Here is a 7,803-nt window from a genome sequence, read left to right on the forward strand (position 1 = left end):
AAGCTTATAAAGCTCTGGATTTCAAATGCAACACCATTGTGAAGCACTGATTTTCCCTTATCTCTGAGATTATCATTGAAATATTTAGAAAGACCAGTCTGAGTGAGACAGCCCTGTCAAAAGCACATGAATCAACTGAATTCTTGCCTACAGTTCCACAGTACAACTAAATCTCTCCTAAGAATGCACCTAAAACTTAAGGATTGAGGTTTTCACGTTTTCAGCCATACAATTCCCATTGACTATTATTCAGATGATGGGTCTTAGGAAGCTCAGCTCAAAGCAACCACAATAATAAAGTGTGAGAAAAGTGCATTTATATCAATGCCTGGCAATGTAAAGCACCACAGCATTTGGATTACAAACCTATGGGATGGAGAAACACAGCAAAGCATAAGCAGCCCTGTGTGCCAGCAGTGGGTAACTATGGACAACAGAGACATGGACTTCTAAAGAAGTATTTTTCTCTTTCTTGATCAGAATCAAAACATTATCCCATCCCCTAGAAGTGCAGAGTTCACTTGATTTTATCAGGATTTGAGACACTGGTCTTAACAGCCTAGGAATTATAAGCTTGACAAAGTTATTTCAGCTACACAAAAATATCCAGAGATGTAATAGAGGATGTATGATTTCTGTATTCTTAGAAGTGTTATATGTTTCATTCATAGAACAAAGCAACTGGATATTATATATTATTTATATATATTTTTTACACATATATATACACACACACTGCACACACACTGTATTGTAATAGCAAAAAGGAAAATCTGTTCCAAGCAAAACCAGTTGAGTTTCACAAGAAAGTTTTAAAGTCAGTAACTCCTGTATTGATACATAGCTCAGACAAATGAAGTGAATTCTACAGCCCACCTTTCAAAGCCTGAAAAATCAAGAATTTGGTGAATGGCTTCCCATTATCACCACAGGCTTCCAAGGTGAGAAGCAACACAAAAGGAAAAACTCTATTACCTTTAGATGATGAGGCATGTTTATGCCTGTAGCATTTAAGAACTGGAAGAAAAATAACTGATTCTTCCTATGACTGTAATCTCTTTTTCCTCAGGATGTCAACCCTTTTATCTTGCAGACCTGGCCACACCAGAAAATCTGACATTGCCTTTAGGCAGAGCTCCAGTGAGACACTTCATACAGCCCTATAGATTGAATAGCTTTAACCCTGGTTCTATTACTGGTTATCTATTACTGGTACCAGTAGGGAAAAAAAAAAAAAAAACAAACAACTATGAATGACTTTTCTGGAAGAAAGACTTTTGATGTATCAATTGTTCAGTGGTAATGTGTTCAGAAACCTGTGAAGACATAAGAAATTGAGATAAAAATCTACAAACAGGATATGAGCTGGGGCTCTAAGCAACAGAAGAGCTTTTGCCTCTGAGTGCCACCCACACTGAAAATGCTCTCTCCCCACCAATAATAAAAGACACTGAAGATGTAAAGGCATTACAGCCACTCTTTCAAAGGTTGTAAGTGAAGCAAATCTTGTAGATAAAGATAGTATCTCCTATACCCAGGGTGGCAGGGAGAAAAAAACACACACCAAAAACCCTTTCAGGAATAGCAACTTTTATCCACGTCTTCACCATTCACCTGCAAACTTACCTATTTTTACTGCTGTATCAAATAATCTCATAGAAGATGTTTTCTATCTCCAAAGAGACTTATCTTGCTTAATTTAAACCTTTCAGGTTAGAATTAAAGTGCATAACATTTCTTCAAGATTGTCTCAGAAGACATCATTGCTGCACATCACAAAAGATCTGGCTCCTACTCCCATTGAAGTCAAAATTAAAACTCCTACTTTCTGCTCTGTAGAAGGATCTAATCAAAACTGTTTATCCTATTGCCTTCCAGCCTCCTGGTATGATATGCAGGAGGTAGTAAGGAATGCAGTTTTGCCCCACTGAATAAAATAAGGTTACAAAGTATTGTAAGGGCCTACTAGCTGGTATGGCAATTTATTCCACATAAATGAATGGCATCTCAGAGTGACTGAAGACTAAGCATTAAGTAGAAGCAGATGCTTGCAGTTCTACAATATGCTGTTTCCTTTTAAATGAGAAGTTGTGCACCACCTGTTCCTTCCATTTTTCTTTTTTTTGTTTTTTTCTGAAGACACTGCTGGCAACGGAATTACCCATTAAAAACAACCCACAAACATTTACTTGGTTAACTAACTAGCACTCAGGAGCTGCTGGCATCAATAAGAACAGCTTGCTCAGATACTCCTTCAATAAACAGCTTGCTAGCCTTTGGGTTTCACATCTGGTGTTTGGTAGAATGGTAACCCAAGCATTTGGTATTACTCAGAAAACTGCATCTTTATATGTCATATGTAATCAGAGAAGATGAAAAGTAAAGTGGTCCTTAAAAGAACACCTATTTCTGTACATTGGGTTATTTCAGCAACTGGATTTTGGACATGTAACCCAAATGCACCTGAAAGAGAACTATACCAACAACCCAGTTCTGCTGCTGTGCAGTAACAACATACTTGTGATGACTTCAGTAGAGCCATGCCAATGAGAAATCTGGTCTGTCAGACTTCATAGCACAAGCACACCTGCTTCAGAGTCATATGGGTGCCAGCTGGTTTGTCTGCAGAAATTCTACAGCCACCACCTTCATTCAGCACCTCCCACTTTTGTCCTCCCCTGCCTCTGGGGAAGAAGACATCACACCAACATCTTTCCTGCTTTTCCACCTACAAACACAGGGAGCATCACACAGTTCTGCAAGGCCACAAACTGGGGCTGCCTGATGTCACAGTTTGATGGCCTCCATCCTGAACTGCTGGATGCAGCCCAGGCCATGTGTTTTTCTAACTCAGCAGCCTAGTGGCTGGGACACAGCCCTCCCACTGCCCAGGGCTAGCAGGACTGTCCACTGAGAGTGCAAGACAGCATGCTGCACATTCCAGCAAAGTGCTGCTGGGGGCAAACACCACAGGAGAGCTCAGAATGGAGAAACTCCCTCTCCCTCTGCCTCACACCCCACTGCAGGGCTCCTTCTTACAAGAGGAGAACTTGGAACAACAAGACAAGCAGCACTTCCAATCAATTGGAATGCTGGCAGGTATTTTTGGGGCAAGATCAAGTTGCTTACAATTCCAATGTAAATAGCAAAGGCTTAGTCTAAATAGCTTCTGCCTCACATGATTCTCTCTCAAAGAAATTCTCTCCAAAGGATGTTGGATGTAATGTCAATGCCTTCAACAGGTAGGTCTGACTTCCTCTTTTTTTTTTTTTTTAATTTTAGCACAAGGAGAATATCATACAGAAAACCTGTCACAGAGAAAGAAGTAGGGGCCAAGGATAACATCCTGCTGTTTGACTATGTGGACTGTTCTCACTCCTCTGTGCCACACATGACATTGCTTTCCTCACAAACCTCTGAGTTCCTGAGAGTTGCTGTGGGAGCAATTTGAACTGCTGAATCCCTTTACACTTTCTGTTCCAAGCAGGAGAGAATGGTAATGGTGTGTACAGATGAGCAGCTCTGCAAAACAACTTGAGGTGCCTAATCTTACACTGGGAACTAGAGAACCAGTATACCCTGGCAGGATGAAACTTAGATTTCTCCAAGAGATCAGGTGCCTTATTACAATTTTTTATTTGCTGGGCTACGGCAGATCACTTGTACAAGAGAAACAGCCCAGAACAGCAGCAATTTAAAGACAGAAGTATTAAAGACTCCACAGTGTAAGTGCTGATGCCAGTTCTTGTATATTTTAAACAACACAAAGGCAAATGCTCAGCTGGCTCTGTCTGTTTATAGGGCTTCTAAGAACACAGCTCACTCATTTCTTTCATTCTACATATTCTGTATGTTTCTTCTAGAGTTAATGGAAAGAGAGAGGGTCTTCAGAAAATGGCTCAATCCCACATTGTCTCCCCAGCTTCTGGAGATGCTCATCTACAGTCTCTGCTCTCTGCAGGAGGTGAGCAGGGTAAGCACACTGCTTGCAAGCAGTAATGACATACAAGGGCCTAATGTTAGGCTCGGCAATGCAGGTCTTCAGGCTTCTGATGAAATTCTCTTCTGTTTTTTGTTCATACCACAGAGAAATTTACCATGAATAAGTACAGGCTTTGGCACCATTACGTACACTGAGGTTCTTCCTGTGAAATATTCTGATAAGAAATAAAACCATCTTTTTGTTGCTTTGTTTTCCGCAGGTTCTCAGTAAAACACAACAGTTCTGCTACATTTAATATTTTCTTTTGAGGATTAGGGTTTTATTGCCCTTCAAGTGTGAAAAATTAGGTAATATTTATGTTCAACACATGTCCGAATTTGCAGAGACAAGCCTGAGACAAACAGTCTTGTTTTCATTCCTTTGTGCAAGATACACTGCTGTCTGATGAGCAAAGAAGGTGCTTTGGGGCAGTTCAGAAAGTGATGCAACAGGCTGAGACCAATAAACAGGTGAAGAGCTTCTCTGTGCCATTATGTAGGTTGTATACACACCTAAGAGAGGGTTATAAGGAAGACTAGCAAGACAGAAAAAGAGAACGGAGCATGATCTGCATGTGCCCTAGATTCACATGGAGAAGACAGAAAGAGAAGAACAAAACCTAATAAAATTGAAAAAGTTTGATGTGTTTAAACAGCCTTGGTGCAGGACTGCTCCTCTAGTCTGTACTGTGTGTTCGGCTTAATAAAATGAGATTTATACAACTGATTATTTAATTACAAGAAGGTCTTTTGCTTCCCATTTATGCAAGAACACAGCTTCTATTGATAAACTGAGAGCAGCTCAAATGCAGCTGAAAGTACCAATATTCTAGGCACTGGAAGAATTGGGTTACTGCTCAGTTCTGTGAGCAGACAGGAGTTTGCCTACTCCTTTCAGATGAAGTTCACCAGCCTGCTCTGACTTTCCTGGTTAGACACATAAGCGGTGATAAATCTTTGGTAAGAACAGACAGCACATTCAAACCCTGCCACAAAGACTACTGAAGGACAGACCAGCACAGTGAAACACAGAATGAATTCTCCTCAGCTTCCCTGTTGCTCTTTGCAAAGAGCACCCAGCAAACAGCTCTGTCTTAAACTTTTAGCTCAGATCCTCAATCGCTCCTCCCTATTTAAGTTTTTGGATTGGACCTTCTTACAGCTTTGAAAGACCTATCTCTTCCTGACCATTTAACTTTTTGCCCAATGATTCAAGTCCAATGACATGCAGAGGCTGACAAGGAGCAGATAAAAGAAACCTCATGTCCTCACTGAAACAAAAGCTAAGACCACTTCTCACTGGATAAGGATTAATACCATGAGCAGGGCCCCTGGCAGTTTCCACTGAAGAACAATAACAACAGGAGGCTTGCTGATAAATTCTCACATCTCCCCTGATTCTCCCACTGCCAGAGAGGAGGCTGACGTGACTGCGACAATTTTTAAAACACCTTGAGAAATACAAGTGGTACATCTGCACTGCAGCCCATCACAGCTATAATGCAGTATTTCAGAGCTGGTGACAAGAAACACACTCTGAAACACCCAGCAGAGAGACTGCTGCTCTGCACTGAAATACTGCTGCTCACACTCTGGCTGTGGACACATCCTCCAGAAAAACTCACACCTTCACACAAAGGAAAAAAACTATGCCCTCCAAGAGAGAAATGTGAGGCTGCAGTAAGAGCAGCAATATTGCCACCAGAAACCACCCCCAGCACACAGATACAGGCAGCACATGCCCTAGTTTTCACTCCATTCTCCACACTATAAAGACAGAAAAGAATCAACTACAGAAAAGGTAAAAACCAAACCCAAGAACAAAATCCAACTTCATCATGACTGTGAAGTGTCACCAAATAAACCTGGTGCTTGAAAACTTAACTTCTCTTGAAAGAAGAATGACCAAGTAATTCTTCTTCCAATAACCAATGGATAAAGTGAAAATGGTATTTACCAGCTCTCTCTGTGCTGTTTTTCACTTCAGTCATCCAAATAACTAAAAGCTGTCTACACCCATTACACAAACTCCCCTCTAAACAGATAATACCAGGGGTGCAAGTGGGAAATCCTGGGATCAGCATCTCTCTGCATCTGGGCTGTGTTGCAAATGTGCATATCCTATAAACAACCTCAATAAAACATTTCAACAAAACAGAGCAATGAATCCTCAGACAAGGTGAGCATGTGGTGACTAACACACAAGTGATCAGCACATGTTGTAGGCAACTTTTTTTGCGAAGTGTGAACTCTAAATTTGAAGTGTGAAAAGAAAAAAAATGCCACGTCACAGATTCAACTTCCAGTGCTTGTGCTGAGCAGCAGCAGCTCAACTCACAATGACAAGAGGACATTTCCTACAGAAAAGATGTCTACAGAAAAAAATTGGCAAAAACCTCAGTGTTTTTATTTTCACTTGTTTCCACCTCTGTGCCATAAACACCTTCACTGTGCAGCACAGAAAATGTATGTATTTTCTTTGTTCAAAACACCATTACAACACATAACTCATGCACATGCAGGCATAGGAGGAGTCTTGTCAAACTATTTGGGTTTGTTTGAACAAGCCCCAGAGATTCATTAGGCAATCCAACCCAGTAAAGTCAAGATGAAGCATTTCCAGAGCCCTGGAATGACTGATATGAGACCAACAAAAACAGAAGACCCACCTTGCGGTGTTGTTGTCACCTTGTCAGTCACAGGATATTTTATTTCAGGTTTCCACAATCTGAAACAAAACAAAAGCTCTCAGTTAGTGGCAGCTGTTAAAGGCAAAAGCTTTATTTTTATTATATGAATTAAAGACTCATGAATTGCAACATGTTAATAAGAAAACGCCTTCCTTCTCTGCTTTTAGTAACATGCACAAAGTTACACCAAATGCTCCTTTTCAGTGGCTAGAACCTGTCTTGCCATTATAGCCAGACCATGTCTCACCAAAGAGCCCAGGCCTCCAGAGTGCCTGTTTTTGTATAAAGTGTATAAAGCCATGAAAAAGCTGATTCTTCTGAAGCACAGGCTACACTATGGTGTTTGTTAGGATCAGAGTTTCATAGAAACAATTAAATCCTTCCTTCTTTACAGAAAGAACATGATCTGAAGGCAGAACACCTTTCATGTATCTAGATTCACTGGGGATGATTTGCCAAAAATTAGAAAAGACGCTAACAGCAACAGCCCTAAGTACAAGGAGTCGGCAAGCAAACAATGCAGATAATACAACCTAATTTGCCAAAAGCTTCCTTGTTGACAGGAACCCCACAGTTTACTGCACAGTAACAAATGATGTGCTTACAAGCTGCAGACCAGACTCATGGGACCGATTAATTCAGTATCAGGTAACATGGTATCATGTACCACATAAAATCTGCAGCAGGGAAGTGCTGCTGAGCAGTCACAGAGAATTCTCTGGTGCTACAGCTGCTTTACTGCAGGAGCCTGGGCATCTCCTTAACTGCCTTGTGCTTGAGTTGCTAAACATCTCACAATGGATATAATATCATCACAATAGCATTAACAAGGACTAATTACTGCTTTGCAAATCCTGGGCTGGGAATGGCTAGGCAAGGGAGGAGCACCTATAAACTGCAAACTTGTTGGCATTTACAAATTGAACTGCCTGAGAAGAAGCACAGACTTTCCTACCCAGCTTCATGTCAACAGCCAACAAATGGATCCTTTTCCAGCCTATCATCTTCGATCAGCATGAACTCTACCTGCAGAATTAACTTCTGCCAACATGTGGGTAACAAAACTCACAGCTGGACAAAGCTATTTAAGATACTCATTGCTTCCCAGGGGAAAGATGGGGAGAAGATAAAT

The 7,803-nt window shown here is 41.0% G+C and overlaps 1 protein-coding gene across 16 annotated transcripts in view; it reads right to left on the minus strand.

The window, feature by feature from the left end:
- MAP2 (microtubule associated protein 2) overlaps positions 1–6,709 on the minus strand; it is a 172,489-nt gene extending 165,780 nt beyond the window's left edge. For 12 of the 16 annotated variants that reach the window (XM_031064581.1, XM_031064580.1, XM_031064586.1 and 9 more), the window contains exon 1: positions 6,651–6,709. The gene's annotated coding sequence lies outside the window, so the exon portion shown is untranslated. The remainder of the gene's footprint in view (positions 1–6,650) is intronic. The other 4 variants (XM_031064588.1, XM_031064585.1, XM_031064583.1 and 1 more) reach the window with 1 other exon arrangement.
- Between the last annotated feature and the right edge of the window lie 1,094 nt (positions 6,710–7,803).

Source organism: Geospiza fortis, unplaced genomic scaffold (assembly GCF_000277835.1).
Source record: "Geospiza fortis unplaced genomic scaffold, GeoFor_1.0 scaffold706, whole genome shotgun sequence".
NCBI classification, from domain to species: Eukaryota; Metazoa; Chordata; class Aves; order Passeriformes; family Thraupidae; genus Geospiza; species Geospiza fortis.